The following is a 17,314-nucleotide window of genomic DNA, read 5'->3' on the forward strand; positions in this document are numbered from 1 at the left end:
GGTGGGGCCGGGGATTGAACCCGGGTCCTCAGAACTGTGAGGCTGACGCTCTAACCAGTCGGTCACCGTGCCGCCCGAGGCATAATATCATGTTATTTTTTATTTATTAATCCTGCTAGGGGGAAATTCATTTACACTACACTCTACTGCTAACTGGCCCCTGTCGTGGAGCCCTGTCCTGACCTCTGGTTTAGGGGTCGAAGGTTCTTCTATTCCTCCTCTTTCCTCCACTCTATGTGCCTTGTTGCAGTTGCCTCTCTCTTCCCTCGGGTGGCCATGGGGTTCCTTGTAAGGCCTGGAACACACAGATTATTCAAATCTTAAAAGATTGTTTATCTGTTACAGAACCCACACATAGAGAAACAAAATCAGGTATTTATCTAAAATTACTGTGTGTGTGTGTGTGTGTGTGTGTGGTGTGTGCCAATAATCTCAACACAGAACACCACACACACATAAAGATTCTGTTCCACGACCGATCTCGAATCTAGTCCGCCAAGACCGAAATCTCGTGTGATCATACATGATCTTCCCAAGTGTTGCCACAGGGCCCGGGGGCGGGAGTGTTGTACAATGGTGATTTCGTCAATAACAAGACTTGTTTCGAAAATACTTCATGCTGACTGGTGAACCCACTTATAGAAAATACGACATTGGGTACGTTGTATTTTATTTATTTATAGTTGTTTCCTTGTTTCCCAGTCAGGTCGCTTCTTGATTGGCTACATTCCGTTTCACGGCACAATTCATGGCGTCATGACTTGGAGAAACGTAAGGTTTCCCCACACACATGAAGATTTTTGGTCATAAATATTGAACACGTTTAATATTCAGGATTGTTGACCCTGGCCCGTTTTGGACTCTATTATCGCTACACAATCAGTTTTAACACACCGCAGACCAAAGGATAATCTTATAGAATAATCTTATATGACATAAAATACTGTGGCAATTGTCATCCTTGGTTGGAAAGTGGGAAAAACGGAAGAGAAACAGTCTGATTATCTTTATTTGTGTGCAGACTTGAGGCTTGTTGTGGGACTCGGTGCCTCCCTGTTTAGGGGTGCATCTGTCTTCCGCGCATCGGGCAAGTTTCGGTTCTGTGGGCCATTACTCTGGCTGTAGGGGCCTGGCCCACGGGGGTATTGCTTCTTAAATCACACATCACACACTTGGCATATATCCACATACAAACAGTGTAAATATTACATGACACATTTGGGCACAACACATTTAGGGTTCCCTGGGGGGCTGGTGCTGGCCCGCTTCACCTATCTCCCACTGTTTTTTATGTTACATAAATGCATGCTTTTGGGGTTGTATGGTTCAGGTCTGGGGTCAGCATTCAGGTCAACTGTGCCCTGTAGCCTACCCGCCTTACTCCCAGCAACCTCACATGGCCTCCATTTTTTATACACTACACTACATTAAGAATCACATGTACAGTACTTGGTGCATGTAGTAAGTCGGGGGACGGTTGTTGGGTCCTTGCGTACTCCTACTGGGGGCATATCTGGGCACTTTGGTCAGGCTGGCAAACAAACCCTAGGTCCCAGTGCGTGACTTGTGTCCCCTCAACCGGGTCCCTAGGATGGGATGCAAGTCCTCCGTCATTATTGTTTCCTGCACAGCAACTCCAGACACCTTTGATTATTAACACGCATGTGCTGATTTACTCGCATTTCTCCCTATACACATATCTATGGGATTTAGTTTTTTTTTAGTCTTTAATCACGTTACAAAGCCCTTATGATTATTCCTTGACTGTCCTCACATTTGCACTCAAATTCTTCATAGGGGTGTTTGGATCTGCATAGCCACTCCGGTAGACTTGCTCACTCCCCCACCCTGTTACAGCCTGTTCTATTTGCTATGAGTTGCACCCTTTCCCCACAGAGTGTAGCACTACTTTTCCAGTCCACATATATACAAAATCATACACATATGCAATGTTTTCGTTGTTATATGCTTTTATGCAGTTATTGTTTTCTGTTCTTTTGGCTCGTTTCTCAGTTTTCTCTCTGGCTAACCCCTTTCAAACTTAGTTTTGTCTGACTGCATTTCTAATAAATATTTGCACAAAGAACAGAGGGGGTATAGCAGTCTCGTGTTGCACAAAAAGTATTTAGTATGGGAAAGATGGTTCATTTCATTTGCTGTGGCAGAAAAAATTGTTTATAATAAGAAACTTGTTCCAAAAATGTTTTTTTCAATCTATTTGTATTCATTCAAACAAGAACAATGTTTAAAAATATACAGTACATGCAGCACTGTATCATAATGCATTCCTCCATCCATCCATCCATTTTCTGAGCCGCTTCTCTTCACTAGGGTCATGGGCGTGCTGTAGCCTATCCCAGCTATCATCGGGCAGGAGGCGGGGTACACCCTGAACTGGATGCCAGCCAATCGCAGGGCACATACAAACAAACAACCATTAGCAGTCACATTCAGACCTACGGGCAATTTAGAGTCTCCAATTCATGCATGTTTTTGGGATGTGGGAGGAAACCGGAGTGCCCGGAGAAAACCCACACAGGCACGGGGAGAACATGCAAACTCCACACAGGCGGGGCCGGGGATTGAACCCCGTTCCTCAGAACTGTGAGGCTGACGCTCTAACCAGTCATCACGATTTGTTATCATCATACCACTCAAAATTGTGGAATTCAGTATGGTGTTTACGGTTTCTAGCTGGACTGATACTGACTGATGGATGTCTTTGTTTACCACTTTGGTTTGTTACAACTGCTGCCTTGGAAATCATACAAGATTTGCACTTTGAGAATATAACCACTTGTTCAGAATTTGGGACTTGTCAAACGTGACCACAAAATGCCAACTTTCCTTATATATTTCAGCCACTGTGATGCTCCATTGTAACAATTTAACTCCCATCTTGATCACCGGTTTTGCTGTGTTTGTGAAGAAACTCATAAAATCTTATATAAACCCTATTTGCTACCCTTGTGTCAAATTCTTCAGAACTTTCAATTTGACTATCATAGCTATGCAGATGACACAGTTACATCTAGCAGTGTCTCCAGATGACAACAGTTCAATTGACGTGTTGTCTCACTGTCTAAAACATAACTGGATGAACCAAAATTTTCTTCAAATTAACCACAACAAAACTGAGATAATTGTTTTTGGCAATAAAAAAAGAGGATTTCTATTAGTAAATACCTGGAGTCACTCTCTTTAAAAACTCGGGTTTTGACCAGAGGGAAGAGGTCAGAGAATATTACTCCAATTCTAAAGTCTTAACACTGGCTTCCAGTCAGGTTTAGAATAGATTTTAAAGTTCTGATACTAGTCTATAAATCACTAAGTTTTTTTAGGTCCTGAATACATGAAAGAAATGCTAATGGTATATAAACCCAGTCGGGCTCTGACATCGACAGACAAATAGTCAAATAGTGGAGCACAGAATCCAAAGCAAACATGGTGAAGCAGCATTTAGCTATTATTATGCAGACAAATGGAATAAGTTGCAAACAGAAGTGACGTCAGCCCCAAGTGTGCATGTTTTTAAATACAGGTTAAAAACTCTTCTTTTTTCTCATGCTTTTTAGGACATTTGAACTTTTAAATAATATATCTTGCACTGTATGCTCTTTTAATTGGACTTTTATTTTTTTCTCTTTGTTTTAAATGTTTATAAGCTGTTTTTTTCTTAAATACTATTAATCATGTAAAGCACATTAAGTTACCTTGTGTATGAAATGCGCTATATAAATAAATGTGCTTTTCTTTGCTTTGCTTTAAAGGACATTTGTATACATTTGACAAACCATATTTCTACTGTATTTAAAGAACATTCCGAACCAAATCCATTTAATGATTTCTATCAGAGCAGCACGTTGGACAACTGATTAGCACATCTGCCTCACAGTTCTGAGGACCTGGGTTCAAATCCAGCCTTGCCTGTGTGGAGTTTGCATGTTCTCCCCGTGCCTGCATGGATTTTCTCCAGGTACTCCGGTTTCCTCCCACATCCCAGAAACATGAATGGTAGGTTAAATGAAGATTCTAAATTGCCCGTAAGTGTGAATGTGAGTGCGAATGGTTGTTTGTTTATGTGCTCTGCGATTGGCTGGCGACCAGTGTAAACTTCCTCTCGCCCGAAGATAGCTGGGATAGGCTCCAGCACGCCCGTGACCCTTGTCATAAGCATTACGGAAAATGGATGGATGGATGAATGGTTTTTTTATCAGCTGTCAGTTTATACAGTTTAGATGTCAGACACAGAATTGTAGAGATAAATGGTGGCATCATAATTTTTTAAATATGGGTGGAAAGTTATGTATGATATATATATTTTTTTTTAAAACAAACGTAATGATGTAGGTCATTCACTTTTGAAATATACATGCATCCATTTTCTGAGCCACTTATCCTCACTAGGGTCGCGGGTTATTTTTTAATTAACCTACCATGCATGCTTTTGGGATCTGGGAGACAACTGCAGTACCTGGAGAAAACCCACGCTGGCACTGGGAGAACATGCAAACTCCACACAGGGGAGGCCGGATTTGAACCCGGGTCTTCAGAATAGTGAGGCAGATGTGCTCACCAGTCATTCAACACACGTTTTCCCCCCAGAGTGACTTATTAAATGTTTCCCAGAGAAATTTAATTCCTTTTTTTTACCTACTTGCCTTGTCTTGCTCACCTATTGTAAGAATTGCATAGATAATTTTGAGCCATCAATGCAATTTTTATTCCAGGCGATTGACAACAACCTACTTACCTTGAAGGTAAACTGGTAGGGCTGGAACTAATTATTATTTGCATATATTAATAATCAATTAATCTCTTGATCATTTTTTTGATTAATTGATGACTCATATTAAAAAACTTTTTTTCCCATGCAAATACAGAACAATATTTCAAAATGACAGTGCAGAAAATGCACAAACATTAATCTATTATGATCCAGTTCCTAGTTTGGGCCATAACATGTCAGAAAAAAAAGACAAAAAATGTTGATAACTGTTTTCCAAAGTAAAAGAAAAATGTCTTATTTCGATGGAACATAAAGATAATCAATTCTGCTTTATTGTTATAATAAATACAATTATTGATATTTACTGCTTTATTATTGTAATAAATACAGTATAAAATATTTACTGTTGAGAGGCAGAAATTCTGAGGATTTGGCAAATTTTAAGTTAAACAAGGTCTCTAAACGATTAATCGATTATCAAAAATCGCTATCGATTAAATTGATACAGTTGTCCATGAATGGATTAACCGTTGCATCTCTATAAACCGGTCTATTTGTTGTGTTTTTTTTATTTGATTATAGAATCAATATAGCTAGTATAAATGTGTTTACGGCATACATCTTTATTTTGGTTATGTATGATCCTGTCGGTCCAGCCCATCGAAAAGCTTTGCAGGGAGGTTAGGTTACAAGGTTAGGTTACAAAGGTTACAAAATGGAATTGGTTCCACGGCTGAGGGAAGAAATGAAAACCCCAAGCCCATATGATAACATATTTCAGAAAGGTTGTGGAGTATCAGGTTAGTAAAACAAAAACAATGTCTCAACAATTTGGATCTCTTCTCATTAGATGAATGCTGGTAATTTAATTTGACTTACTTGAACAATCTTGCTCCTCAGATGGCTGGGCTGTCAAATGCAACCTTAGGGCAGAAAGTCAAAGAGACTTCACAGATTTGTTGTTGTTGTGTCAGCACATGCATATTATTTCCATCTACGAGAGCACTTTGCAAGAGCACTGGCGGTGAATGGACTGAATAAAACTATCATCGGCGCCGAAGTCGATGAGGGCGGGAACCGGAGTATTGCAATCAGAGCCAAGGATAAATGACAAAACGGTCATGCGGGAGGGAGAGCTGAGAGAAGTGTTGGTCTGGCTCACCACAGCGCTCTCGGTTTGTGGGGAGCCCTGTCTTTTGGTTTGGCGGAACGTGGCAATGAAATGGCCTGGTTGTCCACAATAGATGCATAAGCGTTGGCTGAAACGGTGCTGGCGTTCCTGAGGGTCTAGTCTAATCTTGCCGACTTGCATGGGCTCCTCCAATGCAGTGGGGGGTGATGAGGAGGCGGCCGGGAGTTCAGGATGTGGTGGAATAGTTAACGTTGTGCCCGCAGAGGGTGCGAACCTGCGTGCTCAAACCCATCTCTCTCTTGCTCTTTCACTTGTCCAGTCTTATCGCTATCAAAATTAATTAAATAATTAATTTAAGTGAGTGGGCTCATCCCTGGCTGCGAGCTCATCTTTGAGCTGCTCCAAAAGTCCCTTGAGAAAAATTTCTCTTAACGCAGCATCACCCACACTAACCCGCTAGAATTCTAAACCTAATGTAATAAGAAGCCAAAGAAATAGAGCCCTGAGTGAGACGTCAGGTGGCTTCCCTGCCCTGAACGGGGTAGTCGAAGACCTTAAGTTCAGCCGAAAAGGAGTCGAAGGAAGCAAGCAAGGAATTATGCCAGAGCATGGTGGCCCATTTACCAGCTTTTCCTCGTAAGAGTTTGGTGATGAATGAGACTTTGGATTTATTAGTAGGATAATTTAATGGTTGCAGATTTAGTACAAGGGAACAATTTAAGAGGAATTGGCCACATGAACCTAAGTCCCCAGAGTAGGGTTCGGGAGGAGGAACGTGAGGCTCTTTGTACGGGAGGAGGGGTTGGTCGGAGGCTGCGGGCTCGAAAGGAATACTCACAGGAGGGTTGCCGGAGTGTATCAAGGAGGATATGAGAGATACCTGTTGTGAGAGGGTGTTTAAGGAGTCCATAATCTCGCTGAGAGCTTTTTCCTGTCTGCCAATGTGGGCGCCTTGGTGGGCGAGCGCTTCCCTCAACGCTTCCGGGGTTGCTGGGTCCATGCTGGAACAACGTATTCTGTCACGATTGGGAATAGTATGAAATAGGACTGGATCCAAAAGCAGGCGGAGATGGAGGAATTAGAAGAGAATGGTTTATTAAGTAGCAGCTCAGGGGGTAGGATATCCAAGGAGTAATGGTGGTCCGTTGGAACAGGGACGGTGCAGGAAGCGGGTGCGTGGGCAGGTGGAAGAGTTTGAAGGCATGGCTGGAGCGGCCAGCGAAGCGGGAGACACGGAAGGAGCACTGGGGACAGAGAGACACAAGAAGATTAGTAAAATAGCAGGTAACCAAGTAATCAATTTGAACGCACAAGAAGAAATCATGAGAGTAGGCCTGTGTACCACAAACGAGCGTAAATACTCTAACGCTTGGATCTGGTAGGCTTATATGCAGGCAGTGATGAGTGCTAATTGATAACAGGTGGGTGAATGAGGCGGTGGTGATTGCTGGGGGGAGAGAGAGAGGGAACGGCGAGGCACAAAGCGCCACCCAAGTTCCAAAAAAGGAACTGCAGGGTACAGACCATAACAAATATTTTAAGCAGGCGGCACGGTGAACGACTGGTTAGCATATCTGCCTCACAGTTCTGAGGACCCAGGTTCAAATCCTGCCTCGCCTGTTTAGAGTTTGCATGTTTGTCCCGTACCTGAGTGGGTTTTCTTTGGATACTCCGGTTTCCTCCTACATCCCAAAAAGATGCATGGCAGGTTGATTGAAGACTCTAAATTGTCCATGGGGGTGAATGTGAGTGCGAATGGTTGTTTGTTTATATGTGCCATGCGATTGGCTGGCGACTGGTTCAGGGTGTACCCCACTTCTTGCCCAAATATAGCCGGGATAGACTCCAGGACACATTAACGGTTTGGAAAATGGATGGATCGATAATTTAACGTATGTAAAGGTGAGTTCATTACATTGATCAGTAAATAATAATCTGTGATGCACTGAATTTGCACTAAGTGAATCGTGATATAGCAAGGGATCACTGCAGCTCAAAATGAAGAGAAAAAAGGACATTACTTCCTCTTTCTGCACCAAAAAGATGATTACCAATGAGGCAGATGCTGAAACAGAGCCAGAGGATAGTCTTGAGAGATCTGAGAGTATGTGAGAGTGCCAGAGAGAGAGAGAGAGGTTTTGGTAGACACTAGTTGTCAGAGAGAGGAAACAGAGCAAGAAATAGAGGGAGATAAAGATCATGAGAGTGAGGAGACAGAGCAAAAAATACAATCTGAGTGTGACACAGAGAATATACAAGTACTGTATGTGCACCCACAAACATTAGGCCATCATGTTTGTGATGTTGGGAAAAAACATTTGCTTGCTGAATGTGTGTATGTGTATGTGTGCGTCCCTGTGTTTTAATGACATTAAAATGATTTTTTTAAATTATTTAACAGGGACGATACATCCAACATTGCCTTTAAACAAATGGGGAAATGTGTTGCATAAACATGGATCTTATTTGATGTATGTCCCACATTTGCGACGCACAAAAATTAGCAGGGATGCATAAATTACGATCAGTCAGAGATGGCAAAGTACTCTGGTGTGGTGCTGGAAATCAGAGGTATGAATTTTTTAGTTTATTTATTTTATCTTTTTATTAGACAGGGCTCTAATTTCTAAATGGTGCAGCAAAAAAACTAACAAAAAAAACAAAAAACAAACAAAACAAAAAAAACAAAAAACAAACAAAACAAAAAAAACAGAGTGAGCGTACAGGTCCCCAGTCCTTTGAGGAAGAAAAAATAATTTCCGTGACTTAAAAGCAGACACATGAAGGGCTTCATCATCGTGGTCTCTAAACCACTCAGAGATCATGATGAGCGGGGACCTTCAATCTGGTTAGCCGTGTGCGTGTCTGTCTGCGTGTGCGCACGTGTGCATGCGCGTCCGTGCATTTGAAATGCGGGCGCTCGCATACAGAAAGAGTGGGTTAGATGGAAATAGTTTCAAAGTCTAACGCCACCGCGACGGTGCGGGAAGTTTCTGGATTCAAGCCAGATCAACGCGGCTATCCCGCTAACACCAACGAGTTGGTATATCAAATTTAACACAACTTAAAACCTCAAGGTGACTAAATCCATTTTAAACTCGACCATCGCACCCAATTTCTTCAGCTGGGAACAAAAAACACAGTGGGACATTTCCCGTTTCCCCAGCAGCTTGCAATTATGGAACCCTTTGCCCAACAATGCAAATGCAAATGTGAATATGGCGCACGTATGCTCACATTATATACAGTATAACGTTACTATTGTCAGAGATGTAGCCATCGAATATGTTAACAAAACAACATTTTAAAGAAAGGCTGCAGACTTTTAAAAATTAGTACAAATCTTGAATCAAAACGGGTTTCTTTGATCTACTTGTTTTTAATCTTGCGACTTGGCATTTTTTCTTAACCAACTGGAAACTTGATTGGCAGTATATTGACTGTTAAGGCATTAATGACTGTTTATACCTCTGTGCCAAATTTAAAATATTTGTTGAAGTATTTTATATTTTTTTATCCAAATGTCACTTTTCATTATTCTTAGAATTATAATTAAAAGTGAATTGTTCCTAAATAAGGGATGTACTTGAATTATTATGATTATTATATCAGTGGCATAAAAAAAACAATACTATCGTTTGTTGTGATAGTTTTGGGGAAAATAGATCGTCCGAAAAAAATTGCTATCGTGACAGCCCTAAATACATATAATATACTGAGAGAGAGCAAGAGCAATGGATAACACAAAAATATTGTACAAACAGTCTAAAAAATAGAGTAACAATTGTAATAAAAATCTACAATATCGTGGGACCACAAAGATGCAAACATGGTATAGCGAAGGATTACTGTATTTGTATTCCGTAATGACAAGTTGCAGGGACTCGTGCATCTCAGTGTAAAATGATCTCTGATATAAGTCTTAGGTAATTTGCAGTCTTCATTCTTGATTAGGCTTTAGAGTAAAATAAAAGAGTGCACTGAATACAATAATACAATTAATAAATAAATAATAATTGTTTCTTCATTCTGAAATATTGACAAAAAAGCAATGGAGAGGAATACACAACATTTCTTCAACCCAGTATTTAAATAACATTTATAATATGCTACTGTTGCAGGCTAGCTTGGTTTTGTGTTGTGGTAAAGTTAACTAAGGTTTACCTTGGAGCATGCAATCAACTCAAGCTGACATTAACGCCTGGTCCAGCTGGCTGCTATTATAATTTGTCAGCGAACAACATTTCTTAATCAGAACTCTCATGTTGTAATAATGCAACATTGTTCATGGTAATTGTGTTTTTCTTATTCTGAATGCCTCTCGTCGAATCGATGCCAGTGATGCCTTGATCGTGGCAATTATCAACAATACTTATTGTTGGCTCCCATTTTAAGTGGAGCAATGCACCTAAAGAATTGTGTGGTTGCATCATGTTATTTGTTATTTGATGTCTTTTTGTTTTGAAGGTCAGACTTTACCGGCTACAAGATGTTATGCTTATGTCACCTGAATGTTGCCGAGTGATGTTGCTTTGAGTCGTTAATAAATACTTGTACTGTGAAAGACGCCTTGCCGTCTGTTGAGCCCTTTACACAAATTACATCAGTTGTGACTAAAATGTTGAACAGTGTGCATTAGTTCTCCCTTTTGTGTCGGTGCTATATCACAATTTTACAGTACCATATAATCTTTGCTTTGAGGTGGGTGCAGGGGGTCCAGACTTAGTGTTACAGCGGGTCCTTGACTGCTGGACAGAAGGAGGTTTGAGAGGGGACAGTCAGAGAGAACAGAGCAAATAAAAGCATATGAGCACAACATCATAGAGGATTTTATCTCTTGTGTATCTAGACTTGGAAGGCTATTTTGATCGGGCAAAAAGTCAGTCACCACCCCCTTACCACCCCTTCCATAAAGGAATGTATTTCGAGCAGAAAAAACTACCATCAAACAAAACAACCCCCGCCTCCCACCCCCTGCTCACTGTAGGAGACACAATGAGCACGTCAAACGCAGGAGGACAAAGACAAGACTAGGGTCAGAGAACAGATAGCATTCCTGGGACAGACCAGGATGACAGGAACAAGAATCCTTTCAGGGCCTTTCAAGGGGACAGCTGGGATGCCAGGCTACCCGGGCCCAGTAAGAGATCTTGGCCGACAAGCCAGGAAGGATGGCGGCTGTGGGGTGTGTGCTGGCGAAGCATAGGAGACAGGGACTGATGAGATGATGCTTTTCAATAGAAGTCATATTGATGAAAAATGAAAAAATTCTCTCCGTTAACCTCCCTGATTGGGATTAGCATCAACTGATCTTGGGTGGTGAATTTAACTGTTTACTACACCCAGTTTGCAGACCGATCAAAAAAGTAATTCCGCTGGATGTGTGAACAACTGTATGGCATGCTGCATGGTTGATACACATCCAAACAATTATTTTACTCTATAAATAATTACTTTACTCCATTTTACCTGACTAATTCTGTAATTAAGGTTACCATGCTGAGACAGAGTGATTGCACTTCTTACCATATCACTAGCCGTATGACACTTGCGTTCCCTGATAACAAAGTTGGCCACATCCCTGTGGAGGCTAAACTCCAGATTACTTGTAGATGAAGACTGTAGCTTTTGTCTCTACATGGACAATTCTTTCCCTGAGATCAGTGAGACACCTGACATAAATAAAAACATTCATTGTGAAGCATTTAAAAAGTTTGTTCTGTTCGACTGAATTCTCAATAAATATCCATCAGAATACAAAGACACCACAGTGGCAGCTTAAAAAGTAAACTGTGACACAGTAAAACTGCACCGGCATAAAAGGCATACAGATCCTCATTTCTGTTTGACCTAACAGCCGAACAGGACAAAAATATAAATTGAGAAAAAAAAAGTATTTTTTTTTTTTGCTGATAACAAACCAGCAGACTTGTCATTCATTCATTAGGTTTGGGCAGTGATTCTCAACCAGTGTGCTGTGGCACATTAGTGTTCCATGAGCGCTCTTTAGGTGTGCCGTGGGAAATTATAACATTTTATGTAATTGCTCCAAAAAAATTATTTATAAGAAATAATGTATCTTTGTTTGTATCTATTTATGCCAGTGAGGTACAGTGACAGACAGAACAAATAAATGTTCTTCTATTAGATGGCAGGAAGTACATACAGTAATTAATGGATTCACTTTTTGTGACATTTTTGTCTGTTGGTGTGCCGTCAGATTTTTTTTATTCTAAAATATGTGCCTTGGCTCCATAAAGGTTGGAAATCACTGGGTTAGGGATAAGTCTTCTGTTTTCCCAATCACAATGTTGGACTAGAAGCTTCCCAGAGTCCTTAATAACATCAAAACAGCACTTGTTTTACATAAACAAGTGCCCCAAGTCCAAACCCTGCATTTCTCCTGTCATCTCTCACAGCGCTGTCTGCTGTGATTGATGAAGTCTTTCTGACCCTGCGTTGCCTTCTCAAAGTCTCACTTCCCTTCGAGCTGGGGACAACTGTGCCTTTCTCTGTCTCACGGTTACTTTCTTTAAATCTCTGCTTTCTTCCTTTTAGCTTTGGGGTACATTTTTTTGTATGTGTCACTTCAATGCTCCCTCTTATTCTGGCTGGGGGCAAACCTTACTGCCTCAAATCTCGTCTCTATGTCGAGGGTCACATCTTTCTCTCTTTATGCCCCTCTTCGCCTGTCGGGAGGTGACTGCTCAGGATGACTTTTTGTTAATTCAACATAGTAAAGACAATGCTGTCACACGCTCTGCCAGCACTGAGTCATGACTGATGGCAACCCTCAGGATGAAGTCACACAGAAAACAACATCACAAGGCCACTGCTCATTCTACATACCAATTTGTTTTTGGAACTGAAATCCTCAGATGACCATGCAAATTTATTTGAAAATAAACCCAAAGCTGTAGCCTCAATATCCCCAATTTTAACATGCCATAACTAACAGTTTGTAAACAGTGATGCCACTGTCACAAAAATATGTACAAGAGATAATTTATTTTATTCTTTCAGTTTTTATTGTATTTGTTGTACAATGCTGTGGCATGCACTCTGGGTATTGGTGGTGCATTACACTAGAAGTATTACTTTGTCAAGTATTACGATATACGATAGTATTATTATCAGTAGTATGAGGATAAATGCCAATAAGGGAAGAAAGCGATAATTTTTTCTTTTCTTGGGAAGGCATCTGATGCCCTCGACGTTCCCGTTCATTGTGTATGTGCTGAGGGGACAGCAACGCCTTTTTGCGCCATGTCACATCAATGCAGAGGGCATCTGACGGTCAGCGTCCCGTCCTCCAATAGAAAAATTTTCTTTTCTGGAGCGCCGACGCGGTAACATCAGAAAGCTCCTCCAGTGAGAGAGGGGCTGATGGAGTGATTTCTGAGTGCTATTTTGGCGGAGTTGTACTGTAAACGACAAGGGGGAAATAGAGGAAGGCAAAATAATTCTGGTATCCCACTATACCATACTTTGGGCCAATAGAAAAATAATACATCGAGACGTCTCCGCGGGAGGCTTTCAAACTCCCTTTCAAAGCTCCCCCCACGGCCTGAAATACACCTCTTAAACATTCATACTCACGGGGATGGCTTTCACTAGCATCCGTTTCTCCAAACTAACGGCTAATGTTGAGTCAGCCAAACACATGAAAACAAGCACACATTTAAAATAAATGTAAATGAATAATAAATGTATATACTGTAGGCGGCACGGTGGACGACTGGTTAGAGCGTCAGCCTCACAGTTCTGAGGACGGCCCCGCCTGTGTGGAGTTTGCCCCCGTCAATCCCCGGGCCCGCCTGTGTGGAGTTTTCATGTTCTCCCCGTGCCTGCGTGGCTTTTCTCCGGGCACTCCGGTTTCCTCCCACATCCCAAAAACATGCATGGTAGGTTAATTGACAACTCTAAATTGCCCGTAGGTGTGAATGTGAGTGTGAATGGTTGTTTGTTTGTATGTGCCCTGCGATTTACTGGCAACCAGTTCAGGGTGTACCCCACCTCTTGCCCAAATATAGCTGGGATAGACTCCAGCACATATTAGCGGTTATCAATCAATTGCAACCTGACGCTGCCAAAATCCAAGCTATCATTGACTGCCCCATTCCTACCACCCGGAAAGAACTAAAACGCTTCCTCGGATACGCCTTCTTCTTGGAGGAATGGAGGCACTGGCTGGAGGGGACTGATTTACCATTTATCATCTGGACTGATCACAAGAACCTTGTCTACCTGCGGTCCGCCAAACGCCTTAACACCCGACAAGCTCGCTGGGCCCTCTTCTTGAGCCGATTTAATTTTAGCCTCTCCTTCCATCCTGTATCCCGCAAACCTGACGCTCTGTCTCGCATGTTCTCATCCTGGCTCCAGCCCTGCAGAACACGAACCCATCCTCCTTTCCTCCTGCTTCGTTGGGGCACCCACCTGGAAAATCGAGCAGATTGTCAAACATGCTCAAGAGACCCAACCGGATCCTAAGACTGGACCTCCTATTCACACACACACACACAAGTTGAGTTCGTAGGGTTAGGCATGTTCTCGACTCGGCATGTTCTGACATTCTCCAGTGGGCCCACAATTCAAAACTCACCTGTCACCCCGGTATCACCCGCACAATCCAATATATACATACTTCTGGTGGCCTAGCCTGGTGAAAGACACCTGGGAGTCGTCCAAGGCTGCTCCATCTGTGCCCAAGGGAAGACTTCACACCTGCCCCTAGATGGTCTGCGATGCCCCTTACCTGTCCCGTGGTGGCCTTGGTTCCACATCGCCTTAGACTTCGTTACCGGCCTACCCCTCTGAAGGTAACTCTATAATCTTGACCATTATCGATCGATTTTCTATGTACGTCCATTACACTCCGCACTTTAATGGTCCATTCCCGATCACTAAAATCATCAATCCCGCGTCAGTTCAATTAAAACTCCCGCAATCCCTCAAGATCCAGCCGACGTTCCATGTGTCTCCGCTCAAAGCGGTCTCAACTGACATCTGGTGTAGAATGTGGACGCGAAGTGAATTTCAAGACAGCTGGTTTTGCACCAGAACGCTAAATGAATTAACATCCACCACCAGCCAGCCTGGAGAGCGTCAACAACAAAGACTTCTCCTTCCTGCTGTGCACCGTGACACCTGCACATCTGGGCTGGGACAATGGACGATACACGAGCGACCCCCAAGTGGTGGAAATCCACTGCAAACCCGGATCAAGTGATCACAGTCTTCACTGGACTTGAAATTAATATATATATAAATTTAATATATAAATTTTTTATATATGAAATTTATAAAAGGCACTACCTGCATTGTTGTGTGTGTTTGGGTTCGAGGAAAAAAAACCTCTGGTCGTCTTGAACTCTTATCTAATTCGTGGAGCAACCTTCAAATTACGAGACTGAGGATAAAAGGTTTGTCGTCACTTTGTCCTTAAGTTTGTTTAAAGTTTAAAAAGTAAAAAAAAAAAGTGACGTGGTGCCCCGTTTCCAGATAAAATAGCTTGATTTATAACTCTGTTATTTAAAATTACGCTAAACCAGAAGTAAAGCAGGCATCGCTTATTCTTTTCTCCTAAATTAATAAAATTTTTATTCAACGAATATACGCTACAACGTCCTTTTTTTGTTTGTTTTAATTGAACGAGTCCCTGCTCTCCAATGAATTTACAATCATGGTTCTTTTAAGATGACTAAATCACTAAAAAAAAATCACTGAAATCTTCACGTTTTGCCAAAGTGTACTTTAATTCTGTCACTTTTTTCCTCCGGTACTGCCCAATTCCATCCATCCATCCATTTTCTGAGTCGCTTATCCTCACTAGGGTCGCGGGCGTGCTGGAGCCTATCCCAGCTGTCATCGGGCAGGAGGTGGGGTACACCCTGAACTGGTTGCCAGCCAATCGCAGGGCACATACAAACAGACAACCATTCGCACTCACATGCACACCTACGGGCAATTTAGAGTCTCCAATTTATGCGTGTTTTTGGGATGTGGGAGGAAATCGGAGTGCCCGGAGAAAACCCACAGAGGCACGAGGAGAACATGCAAACTCCACACAGTCGGGGCCGGGGATTGAACCCGGGTCCTCAGAACTGTGAGGCTGACGCTCTTACCAGTCGGCCACCGTGCCGCACTGCCCAATTAAATTACTCAAATTTAGCAGAGTTATGTAACTCTATCCCACGTGTATATGAAAATTACAATGGCTTTTAACATCATAAACCTCAAGAGGAATTAATCCCAATTGTAAGTCTGCTCAGCACTGTTGCCATCATGCCCCTTAGGGCTGTTGTGTGCTGTGTTTCACTCTTTGACTCTTTGTTTTAAGTCTTTCCTCTTTTTCTTCCTCTGTTTCAGTGTCCCCAGATGTGAAGCATGAAATCAGGTAATTCAGCAACACAAGAGCCTTTGAAATGCAAATTGTGAGTGAATGTGTGTGCGCCTAACTGAGCGGGTGAGAGAGTTTTAGAATCTTTGGATTGGAAGTCAGTAAATGATTGAAGGTGGCTCTTATTGTTGTCAATATTTCCAGAGAGCTTATTTCCTCATTGTTATTTCAATGTATAGAGTTTATTAGAAATTTAGTACCAGGGACTTCCTCACCAGACAACTGGAATTTGGACAATTACGAAAGTGTTCCCTGACCTGAAGAAGCATTTATGATTAGGGATGAGCGAGTACCAATACCAGGTATCGGTAGCTTGCCGATATTGGCCTTATTTCAAGGTGTCGGGTACTCGTGTAGGCTACCAGCCACCGATACTCAAAGAGAGAGAGAGAAAAAAAAATACATGAAATAAGTTCTCCTCAACAGTAGTTGGTGCTATAATGCAGAGGTTTGACACACCAGCGAATCATCATTTGTGTCAGAAAGAAACAAATTATCTGTCATTTTGTTAACTGATTTTTTTTCCCCCCCCTAAAAGTATTAATGGTATCAGTACTCAAAAGTGAATTCTCGTACAGGTAGCGGTCTGAAAAAAAGTGTTATTAAACCTCCCTATTCAGTTTTTGAGGGACCAGAATAACCTAAATATTACCGTAAATTAGACAATGGTGAGCAATGCAGCAATCATGAGCGTAAGGAACACTTGGATTTTATAATTTGTTGGTGTGTTGTTCAAAAGTGTTGTTCAAAAGGTAGGGCGGCACGGTGGACGACTGGTTAGCACAGCCGCCTCACAGTTCTGAGGTCCAAATCCGGCCTCCCTGTGTGGAGGTGTGTTTAGTTATCCATTCTTGCGTGTGGGCGTCGATTTTTAGACTCCATCTTCGACTTCCACTTGGGCGCCCGTTGCGCCAATCACTAATGTAATTTGACTCCAATTCACCAATCAGACGACACAAGGCACTCACATGACCACGCACGTAGCCTTCACGAGCCAATCAAAATCTCATTTTGGGGGAAAAAAACAGCAGCGCGAGCATTTTTACTTTAC

The sequence above is a fragment of the Phycodurus eques genome, chromosome 9 (genome assembly GCF_024500275.1).
Source record: "Phycodurus eques isolate BA_2022a chromosome 9, UOR_Pequ_1.1, whole genome shotgun sequence".
In the NCBI taxonomy this organism is placed as follows: domain Eukaryota; kingdom Metazoa; phylum Chordata; class Actinopteri; order Syngnathiformes; family Syngnathidae; genus Phycodurus; species Phycodurus eques.